This window comes from Hyla sarda, chromosome 2 (assembly GCF_029499605.1).
Source record: "Hyla sarda isolate aHylSar1 chromosome 2, aHylSar1.hap1, whole genome shotgun sequence".
NCBI lineage: Eukaryota > Metazoa > Chordata > Amphibia > Anura > Hylidae > Hyla > Hyla sarda.
Window position 1 is genome coordinate 318,177,017 of NC_079190.1, and position 16,604 is coordinate 318,193,620.

General features: G+C 44.5%; 1 protein-coding gene across 2 annotated transcripts in view; it reads right to left on the reverse strand.

Annotated features, from left to right (window-relative positions):
• Positions 1-8,583, reverse strand: part of TFEB (transcription factor EB) — an 88,939-nt gene extending 80,356 nt beyond the window's left edge. Inside the window, exon 1 of one of the 2 annotated variants that reach the window (XM_056557756.1) lies at positions 7,906-8,583. The gene's annotated coding sequence lies outside the window, so the exon portion shown is untranslated. Of the gene's footprint in view, positions 1-7,810 lie in introns of both variants that reach the window. The other variant, XM_056557755.1, reaches the window with a different exon arrangement.
• Positions 8,584-16,604: the final 8,021 nt, after the last annotated feature.

Genomic DNA, 16,604 nt, shown 5'->3' on the forward strand with positions numbered 1-16,604 from the left:
CTGTTCCATGATGGGGATAGTAGTAGAAATACTAATGTCGCCTCCCCAGCTGTCTGCAGACTCCCGCAGCCAGGGAATTACTACTCCCATCATGGAAAGAAGTCTGTTCCATGATGGGAGTAGTAGTAGTCCCGGCTGTGGGAGTCTGTAGGCAGAGGTGTTACGGCCATACATGAGGGATGTTATAACGGGTCTTAACGGATGAATGAATTTATTCAGCCGTTAGCACCCTTTATTTCATCCGTTATTATACATCCGTTTTCACACAGAAAACGGACATTTAATAACGGATGAATGCTCAGTGTGAAAGGAGCCTTATGTGTGACATATTTATTATACTATCACAGGGGGTTGATACATTTGGCTTACATAAGCAAAAACCATTAAATCACTTTTGAATACCATTTTTTAGCACACATAAGTAAAAACCAATAAATGACTTCAGAACACCAGTTTGTCACCCCACCTCAAGTCGCAGCGGTGAAAAAAAATGTGTGTTTATTAAAAAAAATTTACAACTTTTTTCCCCCTGAATGTACTAACCCATTTTTTGTTTGTTTGTTTTTTCTTCTCATTTCAGATCCATGTATCCTGTGGACTTCTTCAGATTCGGTGGACTACGATGAACCACTTTTTTTTTTGTTTAATATTAATAAAATGTTTAACGAGGGCTTGTGGGGGAGTGTTTTTGGGAATAAATTTTTTTTAAACGTGTTGTGTTTTTTTTATTTACTTTACAGGCTTAGTAGTGGAAGCTGTCTTATAGATGAGTCCATTACTAAGCCGGGGCTTACCGTTAGCCCTAAAAACAGCGCTAACCCCCAAAATATTAGCCTGGTACCCACCGCCACAGGGGTGTCGGGAAGAGCCGGTACCAACAGGCCAAGAGCATCAAAAATGGCATTCCTGGGCATAGGCATTAACAGGCTGGCGTTATTTAGGCTGGGGAGGGCCAATAACAATGGTCCTCGCCCACCCTGGCTGTTGCTGCTTGGTTGGTATCTGGCTGATATTGAAAATACAGGGAACCCTATGCGTTTTTTTTTGTTTTTGTTTTTTTAAACGCATAGGGTTAACTGTATATTTAGTATCAGCCAGATACCAACCAAGAAGCAACAGTCTGACATTACCAGGGTCCTCCCTAGCCTAAATAACGCCAGCCTGTTACCACCTAGGCCCAGGAGCGCCATTTTTGACGCTCCGGGCCTGTTGGTATCGGCTCTTCCTGACACCCCTGTGGCGTTGGGTACCAGGGTAATAATTGGGGTTAGCGCTAGCTGTTTTGGGGCTAACACTAAGCCCTGGCTTATTAATGGACTCCGTCTATAAGACTACTTCCACTACTAAGCCTGTAAAGGAAATAAAAAAAACAACACTTTTTAAAAACTTTAATTCCAAAAAACACTCCCCCACAAGCCCTCGTCAGCCATTTTATTAATATATTACAAAAAAAAAATGGTCATCGACGTAGTCCACCAAATCTGAAGAAGTTCTCTGCATGCACGGATCTGAAATGATAAGAAAAAAAACACAAAAATTGGTTTGTACGTTTATGGCCCTCTTCCTTTACAAAAACTCATCTCTCTCCCCCCCCCCCCTCCAGCCCATCTAACCTGCCCCTCTCCAGCTCGGCTTCCAGTGGGAAATATGAAATCCCGCTCTCCAAAGCAAGTTTTGTAAGCCAGGTCCGGGCTGGCTTACATGTACGCTGCTTTGGAGCCAGTTGCGACTTTTTGTGCGACTTTCGCACTTGATAAATCCATGACCACTGCAAAGTGAAAACTAAAATGTACTTTAGTAAGCTCTTTTGTTCATTTTTGCCTACAGCCAAAAGTCACACAAAAATTTGCTTAGGCGCACGTGCGACTTTTGTAAGCAAAAAAACTGCTCTAAATCCTTTGATAAATCTCCCCCTATATTTTTATTGTTTCCTGAATGTAAAATTATGCAACATTCTAAAGAATCTTCGTTAGAAATTTCCTTTCATTTAGCTGAAAACTAAGATAAATCAATCAGACAAATGTTGTGCTCTCTCAGTGTCAGAGATAACAGCGGAGGGTAAGGAGGTTACACACCAGCTAAGATAATGGACAGAGGGGTAAGAATCCTTGGATGACAGCTCACACAGGCTGGAGAAGAGAAGAATAGATACATGGCAGTCCTGAACTCGCCTCACAACATTTTTATGTGGAAGATAGAGTCGAGAGCTATTCTACATTCCAAGCTTCTGTCACATTGCAATACCCAATACGTTAAATGGTCACTGACGTTTTCAACAACTACCCTTCTTACATAGCACCTTGCAAAGCCAGTGCATCAGCAACCCCTTCTCTCTCCACATGCCATTTATAGTAGTGTATTGTGTAAATGATACCCCAACACAGTGTAAGCTTGTTTAGTGTACGTTTCACAGCATTAGATTGTGGCATTGCAGTAAGGCCTTGGTGCTGTGCTGTGATTGGCCAGACAACTAAAGGAAATTATATAACTGTGGGGAAGATTTATTGTGCTGTCTAAAATAAAGTCTGTTTATTATGCCCTTAGCAACCAATCGCAGCACAGCTTTCATTTCACATTATGCTATTGAGAAATTATAGCTGCACTGTAACTGGTTGACATGGGCAACAAAGACAGTCTTTCATTTAGACAGCTTATTAAGTCTGTCCCGTGTGTGTATGGCTGGCAAGCAGACTAGCTCTGGTCCGGCCCCCTGAAATGTAGAAAATAAAATATAGCTGGGCAAAATGGGGGGCTTAATAGTAGCAGTGAGAGAACTAAAATCAACTCTGAAGAGTTATTGTAACAAAGCCAGGCAGTTTTTTTTGTTTTTTTATGTTTTAAAATGACAGGTACACTATCAGTACAGTAACCCCCCGACCTGCGATGGCCCCGACATATGATGAAATCGACATACGATGGCCTCTCAGAGGCCATCGCATGTCGATGTCAGCATCGACATACGATCCTTTTATATGTCGGGGCCATCGCATTAACTGCTATCCGACAGCGCAAAATGCTTAAGCTGCTGTCGGATAGCAGTTTAAGCATCCCGGGCAGGTTCGCCTACCTATTCCCGCTGCTCCAGGTCCACTTCGCGATCCTCCGGCGTCTTCTGCATCTTCTCCAGGGTTCGAGCCTCACTTTCTGGCGTCGTTATTACGTCACTACACACGTCGTGCCGGCACAGCAGCGTAATAACGTCACCAGAAAGCGAGGCCCAGACCCTGCAGAAGATGCGGAAGAAGCCGGAAGATTGCGAAGAAGACGCAGGAGCAGCGGGACAGCATCGGGAGCCCCTGGGACAGCATCGGAAGCGGTGAGGACCTGGTCCGGAGCGGCGGGGACAGGTGAGTACAGCTTCCTATACTTTACATTGCATGGATCCCTCAACATACGATGGATTCGACAAACGATGGCTCGTTTGGAACAAATTACCATCGTATGTTGAGGGACCACTGTATATGTATGATTTAAAACTGATAGATGTTTTGATCCATATATTGCTGAAACAAATAAATCATTACTAGATTAAATAATGAAGTAATTTAAAGTAAAGGCAGCACTAAGATTCAAAGCTACCAAATAAAAGTATGACGTGTGTGTGTGTGAATCTTTCCTACCCTTAAAGGGGTACTCCACTGGAAAACATTTTTTTTTTTTTTTTAAATCAACAGGTTCCCGAAAGTTGAACAGATTTGTAAATTTGTAAATCTTAATACTTCCAGTACTTATGAGCTGCTGTATGATCCACAGGAAGTTCATTTATATTTGAATTTCCTTTCTGCCTGACCACAGTGCTCTCTGCTGACACCTCTGTCCATTTTAGGAACTGTCCAGAGTAGGAGCAAATCCCCATAGAAAACCTATCCTGCTCTGGACAGTTCCTAAAATGGACAGAGGTGTCAGCAGAGAACACTGTGGTCAGGCAGAAAGGAAATTCATAAGAAAAGAACTTCCTGTAGATCATAACAGCAGCTGATGAGTACTGGAAGGATTAAGATTGTTTAATAGAAGTAATTTACAAATCTGTTTAACGCTCTGGCACCAGTTGATTTAAAAAAAAATGTTTTCCAGTGGAGTACCCCTTTAAAGCTGTCATAGCCCCATACACCAAATATACATAGCTGGTACAATCATTGGTCAAATCAGGGTGGTGAAAACTCTTGTATGTGGTGCAACGGCTCCGATCTTACAGTAGTAGAGAATACTGTACCAGCCTTAAGTTAATGCCGTACATCTTCAGCTGCTCTCCAAAATGAAACTTGTCAGTCATGGGAAAAAGCATGACAACCACACACTGTAGGGGGAACATACCTGTACCCTTTTTCACATTTTGTTTAAATATATCTGCACCACCGTGTGGTTAAGGGTTTGCCCACAAAAATGGAAATCTGACTGCTAGGACCCCACTTATCCCAAGATCTTGCAGGACATGGGTGGTCTGTCTCAATTAAAGTCAGTAAATAAATGTGTAAACCATTTATCTGTCGTCAAAGGGAACCTATCACGTGAATCCTTATCCCCATCACGGCCCTGTTTGAAGGACAATCTGTAAATCATCCCTAGTGGATATAGAGCAAAGTAAAACAGATCACTGATATTTATTGTCATACATTAATGTTTGATCAGATAATTTTAAGAAGATGTATTTGCTTGGCAGGTGGCCCTTATTCTGCACCTTCCCCTTTAAGGAGCCCCAGTCTGCACACACCGTAGCGGGCCTGTGAGGGGTGCACATAATAATTCCAGTTCTGTCGCAATCACAGGACAGATGTTGCACAACACTCCTGTTCTGCAAATGTTTCTCACATCTCTATAAACAGATGCTTCATTTTGTTTCATTCTGTCCTAATAATATAAATACGGTGGCAGCAAATACACCCAGGACCACAACTATTTCCTACACTCCAATGACATGAATCACATAGTCAAGGTCCTGATAAGATGGACCTAGCCCAGAATTCTCACTGAAAACAGATCTCACGTCCACAGATCCATCAGGTCAGGACTCTCTCAAGGCCACATGTCCTGGCTACAGTTAGTCCTTGCATACGTCTGGAGTCGCAACAGTTTATAGGAACACATAGGACCCCCCCCCAATTCTTTGTTCCCTCAAGAAATAAGCCACTGACATACCCTTCTTAGGCCATGTTCACATAGCCAAAAATGTGCTGAATGTCTGCCGGGTGGACATTCTGCACATTTACTTGATGCAGCGGTTGCCAGGACAGCTGGGAAACATAGACGCCAATGTATTTTTGAACGGAATCCTAATTTTTTAGGTTTAATGTTTCTGCAGACACCGGAATCAGGATTTCTGTGGCAGAAGCATCTGCTGCGGAAATTCTGCGGTGTGCACAGTGCAGCAGGATACCATTGAAATCAGCAGAATTCTGCAGCAGAATTTCCGAGCAGCACATTCCGCCATGTGAACATAGCCTTATTCCCCTCTATCATATTACAAACACAAGCCTACCACTGATGTGTATGGGAGGACTAGATGTCTACTAAAGGGTTCCTCTAACAGCTATGGTCACAATGTTTAAGGCAGTGTTTCTCAAACAGGGAGCCTCCAACTGTTGCAAAACTACAACTTCCAGCATGCCCAGGCAGCCTTTGACTATCCAGGCATGCTTGGTGTAGCAGTTTTGCAACAGTTAGAGACACTGGTGTATGTCTTCACTGTGCGTCCAAGTGACCAGCCCATTCACCTGGGTGTGTGGATGGAGTGGATGTCACTTGCTCTATAGAAATACACAGAGAAAGTGACATCCACTCCATCCACACACTCAGGTGAAGTGGCTGATCACTCTACAGTGCAGCAAGGAACCAGACCCGGGTTATTATCGGGGCCCAGTAAAAGAGGGATCAGGACAACTACTCAGACATAAAATGTCTCACTAGTGTCACTATTCCAGGTAAAGTAATCTGATGTGTTCTAGAGAGGACATTGGTGTATTCTAATGTCCAGAATGAAAGGGCTCTAGAGTTTCCAAAAGCAGTGTGCCTATAATTGTTGCAAAACTACAACTCCCAGCATGCCCGGGAGCCTTAGTGGTAGTTTTGCAACAGCTGGAGGCACACTAGTTGGGAAACAGTGAAATTCAAGTAAAGCGCTGTTCACATGGGGACGACATTCTGCTTCGAATGCTTGTCACAACAAGGTTATGTAGATCCCTTTCATCCTAGAATGTGACAGCTCTCCTGGAGTGATCTCATGTATCACTAGATCTCCCTGACTAGAATGTGACAGCTCTCCTGGAGTGATCTCATGTGTCACTAGATCTCCCTGACTAGAATGTGACAGCTCTCCTGGAGTGATTTCATGTATCACTAGATCTCCCTGACTAGAATGTGACAGCTCTCCTGGAGTGATCTCATGTATCACTAGATCTCCCTGACTAGAATGCGACAGCTCTCCTGGAGTGATCTCATGTGTCACTAGATCTCCCTGACTAGAATGTGACAGCTCTCCTGGAGTGATTTCATGTGTCACTAGATCTCCCTGACTAGAATGTGACAGCTCTCCTGGAGTGATCTCATGTATCACTAGATCTCCCTGACTAGAATGTGACAGCTCTCCTGGAGTGATCTCATGTGTCACTAGATCTCCCTGACTAGAATGTGACAGCTCTCCTGGAATGATCTCATGTATCACTAGATCTCCCTGACTAGAATGTGACAGCTCTCCTGGAGTGATCTCATGTATCACTAGATCTCCCTGACTAGAATGTGACAGCTCTCCTGGAGTGATCTCATGTATCACTAGATCTCCCTGACTAGAATGTGACAGCTCTCCTGGAGTGATCTCATGTGTCACTAGATCTCCCTGACTGGAATGTGACAGCTCTCCTGGAATGATCTCATGTATCACTAGATCTCCCTGACTAGAATGTGACAGCTCTCCTGGAGTGATCTCATGTATCACTAGATCTCCCTGACTAGAATGTGACAGCTCTCCTGGAATGATCTCATGTATCACTAGATCTCCCTGACTAGAATGTGACAGCTCTCCTGGAGTGATCTCATGTGTCACTAGATCTCCCTGACTAGAATGTGACAGCTCTCCTGGAATGATCTCATGTATCACTAGATCTCCCTGACTAGAATGTGACAGCTCTCCTGGAGTGATCTCATGTGTCACTAGATCTCCCTGACTAGAATGTGACAGCTCTCCTGGAATGATCTCATGTATCACTAGATCTCCCTGACTAGAATGTGACAGCTCTCCTGGAGTGATCTCATGTATCACTAGATCTCCCTGACTAGAATGTGACAGCTCTCCTGGAGTGATCTCATGTATCACTAGATCTCCCTGACTAGAATGTGACAGCTCTCCTGGAATGATCTCATGTATCACTAGATCTCCCTGACTAGAATGTGACAGCTCTCCTGGAGTGATCTCATGTGTCACTAGATCTCCCTGACTAGAATGTGACACGATGAGTGGGATCTGGGTCATCAGATGTGGATGATGCGATTGTGTCCCCTCCGGCCAGTGCTGTCAGTGCCCGATCCTTCACACACCACGTATGGACACGTGATCGCGCCCCACAACAACCAGCCGTGACCCCAATAACCTCGGCTGAGCCCGGATGTGTCCCTGTGATGACAGGTGTCACCGGAGCTCCTCCCCCTCGGGCACTCCCCGTTACTACCCGGGTGACTCCCGTGCCCAGTGCCAGTCCCGTCTACACACTGTAGCCCACGGCGGTGGCGGCGAAGATACTGTGCACTCAGACCCCGGCTCGGTTCCCGGGACTCCGCTGCTGTGTCCCCCCTGAAGGTCACCGGGCACAGATAAGGTTACCTGACAGTCGCGTTCTCTCTGGAGCTTTATAGAAATTCCCAATGTGATCGGTGATTGTGCCCGACGACAGCCTTAGATCCCCGCCGTCTGCTCACCTCTCTCGGCCGTCTCTCCCGCCCCCTGTCACCGGCTCCTGTCAAAACGGAGTTAGCTGCAATCAGCAGGGGGAGCCCGAGTGCCGCGGAGGAGACTGGGATGGAGTTTCCCCATCCCGGAGGGTCATGGGAAATGAAGTTTCTGGTCTGTCAGAGAGCGCCATTTTTGTCAAGGGCGTTTGCACTCTGTGTTCCGTAGACAACGCACGGAGATTATTTTTATGTGTTTCTAATTCCCTTATGAAGACCGATATAGTTCACCGGAGAGGTCAGGACAGTCCGTGAGAGAAGTTGTAAAGAACTTTTCATATCTGGGGATGTTTACTAGCGACCTACGCCCCCTAGCGGATGCTGTTAGCTGTGGCGGTCATGCATTTATACTTCACTTCACTGGATATATATATATTGTACACTACTTTGTAACTCCACCAGTTGTAGTAAGTCATTGCTCCCCAAGCAGAGTGCCTCCAGCTGTTTCCAAACTACAACACCCAGCATGGCCGGACAGCCTTTGGCTGTCCGGCCATGCTGGGTGTTGTAGTTTTGCAATAGCTAGAAGCTTCCTGGTTGGGACACACTGTAGTAAGTAGCAGACGACATAACAAAGGTGAACACTTGTTTTTGCTCAACCTATTATATATACTTCGTAATGACACCTTTCATTTAATGTACAGCACAATGCAAAAAAAATAAAATATATATATATATATATATATATATATATATATATATATTATTATTATTATTATTATTTGTGGCGGAATATAGAGAAGAAAACTGCAATTTTGCAACAAGTGACATGTTCTCTTTATTCTGTGGGTCAATACGCATAAAATGATATCCATGTTTACGCACTTTTCTATTATTCGACTGCTTTGAAAAAAAGTCAAACTTTATTTATTTAGCTAAAAATAAGTATGTTTAAAATTATGATCTGCCGATCCCCTCTATCTTTCTTATTTTTTGTATACGGAGCTGTAGGAGGGCTCATTTTTTCCCGTTGTGCGCTGTAATTTATATTGATACCACTTCTGTGTATATTTAACTTTTTGGTCACTTTTTATTAAATTTGACAAAAAATCAGCAATGTTGGACTTTTCTATGTTTACGCTGTTCAAGATCATTAACATTATATTTAGGGTAATATTAAATATATTGTTTTTCTTTTAAAGTAAGTTTTAATAAAAAACGAAAAATAGGTGATTTAATTTCTTATTAGGGTAGGGGCTTATTCTCTTTTTTTTTTTTTTACTTTTTAAGTCCCCACAGGATACTATTTATTGATTGCTATTTCTGTTCGGTGGTATGCATTGGCGCAGCACTGATCAATGTGATCTGCGATACATTTGTATAGTCTGCCGGAAAACAGACTGTACAAATGGATCCTGGAAGAGCAGTATGGAGAATGTAAGAAGAATTCTGCCACTTTCATGACTCATCAGACCCCCTCAAACCCTGCAGCTACTTTGAATGCTGTGTTCATTATTAATCATGGCATTTGAAGGGTGAATGGTAGACCAGGGGCGTACCTAGAGCATTTGGCACCCGGGACGGACCCTTTGTTTGGTAAATAGGTAACTAGGTAGGTAAATCAGGAAGCCAGATATGTAGGTAGGTGACAAGTTAGGTAGGTAGGGGGCTAGCTAGGTAGTTAGGCAGCCATGTATGAAGGCCAGGTATGTACATAGTTAGGCAGCTGGGTATGTAGGTAAGTAGTTAGGCATCCAGGTATAAGGTTAGGTAGCCCCCCTTCCCTGTAGGTATAGGCAGCAGAGTTAAACCCCCTTCCCAATAGGTATAGGAACAGAGTTAACCCCCCTTTCTCCTTAGGTATAGGCTGCAGAGTCCCCCCACCCCCTCTCCCCCTAGTTATAGGCAGAGTTAAAACCCCCCTCCCCCCGTTTCCCATAGGTATAGGCAGAGTTAAACCACTTTTTTTCCCATTGGTATAGGCAGATTCCCCTCCCCCCTCTCCCCCATTGGTATAGGCAGAGTTACCTTCCCCTCCCCTCTTTCCCATAGGTATAAGCTGGTACACCCCCCCCCCCCTCTTTCCCATAGGTATAAGCAGAGCTACACCCCCCCCTCTTTCCCATAGGTATATGCAGTTACACCCCCCTCATTCCCATAGGTATTTGCTGTTACACCCCCCCCTCTCTTTCCCATAGGTATATGCAGTTACACCCCCACCCCTCTTTCCCATAGGTATATACAGTTACACCCCCACCCCTCTTTCCCATAGGTATATGCAGTTACACCCCCCCCCCTTTCCCATAGGTATATGCAGTCACATCCCCCCCTTTCCCATAGGTATATGCAGATGCAGTTACACCCCCCCCCTTTTCCATAGATATATGCAGTTACACCCCCCTCTTTCCCATAGGTATATGCAGAGCTACACCCCCCCCCCCTTTCCCATAGGTATATGCAGTTACACCCCCCTCTTTCCCATAGGTATATGCAGTTACACCCCCCCTTTCCCACAGGTATATGCAGTTACACCCCCCTTTCCCATAGGTATATGCAGTTACACCACCCCCCCTTTCCCATAGGTATATGCAGTTACACCCCCCCCCTCTCTTTCCCATAGGTATATGTAGTTACACCCCCCTTTCCCATAGGTATATGCAGTTACACCCCCCCCCCTTTCCCATAGGTATATGCAGTTACACCCCCCCCTTTCCCATAGGTATATGCAGTTACACCCCCCTCTTTTACATAGGTATATGCAGTTACACCCCCCCTTTCCCATAGGTATATGCAGTTACACCCCCCCTTTCCCATAGGTGTACATGCAGTTACACCCCCTCTTTCCCACATGTATATGCAGCTACATCCCCCCCTCTTCCCCATAGGTATATGTAGAGTAACCCCTCCCCTTCCCCATAGGTATATGTAGAGTAACCCCTCCCCTTCCCCATAGGTATATGTAGAGTAAACCCCCCCCCCCTCCCCTTCCCCATAGGTATATGTAGAGTAACCCCCCCTCCCCTTCCCCATAGATATATGTAGAGTAACCCCTCCCCTTCCCCATAGGTATATGTAGAGTAACCCCCCCTTCCCCATAGGTATATGTAGAGTAACCCCTCCCCTTCCCCATAGGTATATGTAGAGTAACCCCTCCCCTTCCCCATAGGTATATGTAGAGTAACCCCCCCCCCCCCTTCCCCATAGGTATATGTAGAGTAACCCCCCCCCCCCCTCCCCTTCCCCACAGGTATATGTAAGTTTGTAAATTACTTCTATTACAAAAATCTTCTTTTCTGGTACTATCAGCTGCTGTACAGGAAGTTGTATTTCTTTCTGAAGTTCTTTTCTGTCTGACCACAGTGGTCTCTGCTGACACCTCTGTCTGTATCAGGAACTGTCCAGAGTACAAGCAAATCCCCAAAGCAAACATATCCTGTTCTGGACAGGAGTCAGCAGGGAGCACTGTGGTCACACAGAAAAGAACTCCTGAAAGAAATACAACTTCCTGTGGAGCATACAGCAACTGATAAGTACTGGAAGGATTAAGATTTTAAAATAGAGTAATGTACAAATCTGTTTAACTTTCTGCCACCAGATGATTCTAAAAAATGTGTTTGCCTCTGGAGTACTCCTTTAACCCCTTAAGGACTCAGGGTTTTTCCGTTTTTGCACTTTCGTTTTTTCCTCCTTACCTTAAAAAAATCATAACCCTTTCAATTTTCCACCTAAAAATCCATATTATGGCTTATTTTTTGCGTCGCCAATTCTACTTTGCAGTGACATTAGTCATTTTACCCAAAAATGCACGGCGAAACGGAAAAAAAAATCATTGTGCGACAAAATCGAAAAAAAAACGCCATTTTGTAACTTTTGGGGGCTTCCGTTTCTACGCAGTGCATATTTCGGTAAAAATTACACCTTATCATTATTCTGTAGGTCCATACGGTTAAAATGATACCCTACTTATATAGGTTTGATTTTGTCGCACTTCTGGAAAAAATCATAACTACATGCAGGAAAATTTATACGTTTTAAAATGTCATCTTCTGACCCCTATAAATTTTTTATTTTTCCACGTACGGGGCGGTATGAGGACTAATTTTTTGCGCCGTGATCTGAAGTTTTTATTGGTATGATTTTTGTTTTGATCTGACCTTTTGATCACTTTTTATTCATTTTTTAATGTTATAAAAAGTTACCAAAATACGCTTTTTTGGACTTTGGAATTTTTTTGCGCGTACGCCATTGACCGTACGGCTTAATTAATGATATATTTTTATAGTTCGGACATTTACGCACGCGGCGATACTACATATGTTTATTTATTTTTTTTTTTTACACTGTTTTATTTTTCTTATGGGAAAAGGGGGGTGATTCAAACTTTTATTAGGGAAGGGGTTAAATGACCTTTATTAACACTTTTTTTTTACTTTTTTTTTGCAGTGTTATAGGTCCCATAGGGACCTATAACACTGCACACACTGATCTCCTATGCTGATCACTGGCGTGTATTAACACGCCTGTGATCAGCATTATCGACGCTTGACTGCTCCTGCCTGGATCTCAGGCACGGAGCAGTCATTCGTCGATCGGACACCGAGGAGGCAGGTAAGAGCCCTCCCGGTGTCCGATCAGCTGTTCGGGACGCCGCGATTTCACCGCGGCGGTCCCGAACAGCCCGACTGAGCAGCCGGGATACTTTCAGTTTCACTTTAGAAGCGGCGGTCAGCTTTGACCGCCGCTTCTAAAGGGTTAATACCGCACATCGCCGCGATCGGCGATGTGTGGTATTAGCCGCGGGTCCCGGCCGTTGATTAGCGCCGGGACCCACGCGATATGATGCGGGATCGCGGCGCGATCCCGCTTCATATCGCGGGAGCCGGCGCAGGACGTAAATATACGTCCTGCGTCGTTAAGGGGTTAAAGGGGTACTCCGGTGAAAACCTTTTTTCTTTTAAATCAACTGGTGGCAGAAAGTTAAACATATTTGTAAATTACTTCTATTTAAAAAATCTTAATCCTTCCAGTACTTATTAGCTGCTGAATGCTACAGAGGAAATTCCTTTCTTTTTGGAACACTGATGACATCACGAACACAGTGCTCTCTGCTGACCCCCCCCCTTTGCTGGGAGTTGTAGTATTGCAACAGATGCAGGCACACTGGAGGGGAAACACTGAATTAGTCTGTAACCTAACCCAGTGTTTCCCCACCATTGTGCCTCCAGCTATGGCTAAACTACAACTCCCAGCATGCTTGGTCTGTCAGTGCATGCTGGGAGTTGTAGTTTTGCAACCCCCCACACACACACAAACTCACATGGGTTGGGATTTACAGTGAGTTTCCCGCTTTAGGTTTGAGCTGCAAACTCCCAGCAGAAAACTTGCTGTGAACCCAACCGTGTGCATGTACAGTACTCTAAAAACACTACACTACACAAAAGTAAAAAAAAAGTAAAACACTGCTTCCCCCCGAATAAAAATGAAAAACTGTTTCCAAAACGCAGCCTCTAGCTGTTGCAAAATAACTACTCCCAGTATTGCCTGACAGCCATTGACTGTCCAGGCATGCTGGGAGTTTTGTAACAGCTAGAGGCACCCTGTTTGGGAAACACTGCCGTAGAGTAATTTGGCAGCGGAGGCAAGTGTAACGCTTGCATCCAGGTCTGTCCCGATGCAAATCCCTAGTTAAGCCTCAAATGCACATGGCGCTCTCACACTTTGGAGCCCTGTCGTATTTCAAGGCAACAGCTTAGGGCCATATATGGGGTTTTTCCCCAATCAGGAGAAATTGTGTTTCAAATTTTGGGGGGCTTTTTCTCCTTTAACCCCCTATGAAAAGGAAAAGTTGGGGTCTACACCAGCATGTTATTGTAAAAAAGTAAATTTTTTTACACTAACATGCTGGTGTTGCCCCATACTTTTCATTTTCACAAGAGGTAAAAGGAAAAAAAAGACCCCCAAAATTTTTAACACAATTTCTCCTGAGTACGGAAATACCCCATATGTGGACGTAAAATGCTGTCCGTGCGCACAAGGCGGCTCAGGAGTGCACTATGTACCGTTGAGGCCTAAATTGGTGATTTGCACAGGGGTGGCTGATAGTTACAGCAGTTCTGACATGAACGCAAAAAAACACCCACATATTTTGGAAACTACACCCCTCACGGAATGTAACAACTGGTATAGTGAGCTTTAAAGGGGTATTCCAGGAAAAAAAACTTTTTTTTATATATCAACTGGTTCCACCATCCTATTTTTTTTTTTTTTGCGTTCATCCCATCCCCCCCCCACGCTACGGCACTAGCCCGTTCCCTCCTCCCCCCCCCCCCCCCCGCCCCGCATACCCCGTTCCCTCATTACACTTGCAGTTATTGCAGAGTCCGGCAGCGGGCGTGCAGGGACAACGGCGGCAACGAGGTGGCGGCGGCGATGTGCGGTAGGAGTGGCCTCCCAGCCAGTGGCTGGGGAGCCAATGCGCTTTCTCCCGCCTGTCTGATTGACAGGCAGGGAGCGAGTGCAGCCTAACTGAAAAAGGACTGATTGCCACTCCAAAATCAGTCCTTTTTCAGTGGCCGGTTTTTAAATGTAAATTAAACCTTTTTAATGAAAAATAATAATAATAAAAGTATATTAGAGATATGTTGTAGTACATAAGTACTACAACATATCAAAAAATAAAGTTGGTGACAGTGCCCATTTAAACAGATTTGTAAATTACTTCTATTAAAAAATCTTAATCCTTTCAGTACTTGAGCTTCTGAAGTTAACTTTGTTCTTTTCTGTCTCAGTAATCTCTGATGACATGTGTCTCGGGAAACGCCCAGTTTAGAAGCAAATTCCCATAGAAAACCTCTTCTAAACTGGGCGGTTCCCGAGACACGTGTCATCAGAGATTAATTAGACAGAAAAGAACAACCTAAACTTCATAAGATCATAAGTACTGAAAGGACTAAGATTTTTTAATAGAAGTAATTTACAAATCTGTTTAACTTTCTGGAGCCAGTTGATATATTAAAAAAAAGTTTTTTCCTGGAATACCCCTTTAACACCCCACAGGTGTTTGACGTGAAAATGAAAAATTTGATTTTTTTTTACTAAAATGCTGGTGTTACCCCACATTAGGAAAAAATCCCCCCAAAATTTGTAACCCCATTTCTTATGAGTAAGGAAATACCCAATATGTTGATATTAAGTGCTCTGCAGGCTCACTACAGGACTCAGAAGGGAAGGAGCAAAATTTGGTTTTTGGAGAGAAAATTTGGCTTGAATTGAAGGCCATGTGCATTTTTACAAAGCCCCCATGGTGCCAGAACAGTGGACCCCTCTACATGTGAACCCATTTTGGAAACTTCACCCCTCATGGAACGTAACAAGGGGTGCAGTGAGCATTTACACCCCACAGGTGTCTGACAGATTTTTGGAACAGTGGTCCATGAAAATGAAAAATAAAATGTTTCATTTGAACAGCTCACTGTTCCAAAGATCTGTCTAACGCCATTGGGGTGTAAATGCTAATTGCACCTCTTGTTACATTCCGTGAGGGGTGTAGTTTCCAAAAAAGGTCATATGTGGGGGGTTCCACTGTAGAGCTGGGCGGTATGACCAAAAATGTGTATCAAGGTATTTCTGTAAATTATGGCGGTTTCACGATAATTAACGGTACTATCCTGTGCCCGGGCTTCAGAAATAAACAAAATAAACTTTAACTCACCTTCCTATGTTCCCCCATTACTGGCCTCATGGTCCAGCGATGCAAGCCTTGATAGCCGGCGATATGCTGACGGCTCTGTGACGTTCCCATTCCCAGGAAGCAGCAAGATCAGCGGAGGGACCATGGGGCCGGTACCGGGGTAAGGTAGGAATGTGAGTTAAAGTCTATTTTGTTTATTTCTGAAGCCCGGGCACAGGATAGTACAGTAAAGGGCAGCGGCTGATAATTATTTGGGGGGGGGGAGAGAAGCAGCGCTTGCGGGTCACATATGATTAGTCCCCCCATGTGGGGGACAGTGCAGCGCTGGGCTGATAATTCATTGGGGGGGGGGGGGGGAGAGAAGCAGAACAGTGCCCGCGGGTCACATATGATTAGTCACCCAATGTGGGGACAGCGCGCTGCGGCTGATAATTAATTAATTCGAGGGGGGGAGGGGCCCAACCGGTATTGTGGTATAGGAAAAATTCATATCGTGCAGGAAAAAATTCGGTATGAACCGGTATACCGCCCAGCACTAGTCCACTGTTCTGGTAGCACAGGGGGCTTTGTGAACGCACATGGCCCCTGACTTCTATTCCAACCAAATTCTCTCTCCAAAAGCCCAATGGTGCTCCTTCTCTTCTGAGCCCTGTAGTTCACCCGCAGAGCACTTAAAATCGACATATGGGGTATTTCCATACTGAGAAGAAATGGGGTTACAAATTTTGGAGGGCATTTTCTCCTATTTCCCCTTGTGAAAATAAAAAATTTGGGGTAACATCAGCATTTTAGTGAAAAAAATAAAAATTTTAATTTTCACGTCCAACTTTAGCGAAAATTTGTCAATCACGTGCGGGGTGTTAAGGCTCACTATACCCCTTGGTACGTTCCTTGAGGTGTGTAGTTTCCCAAATAGGGTGCCATGTGTTTTTTTTTTTTGCTGTTATGGCACCAAGGGGGCTTCCTAAATGTGACATGTCCCCCCAAAAACCATTTCAGTAAAATTCGCTCTCCAAAAGCCCAATGTCGCTCCTTCCCT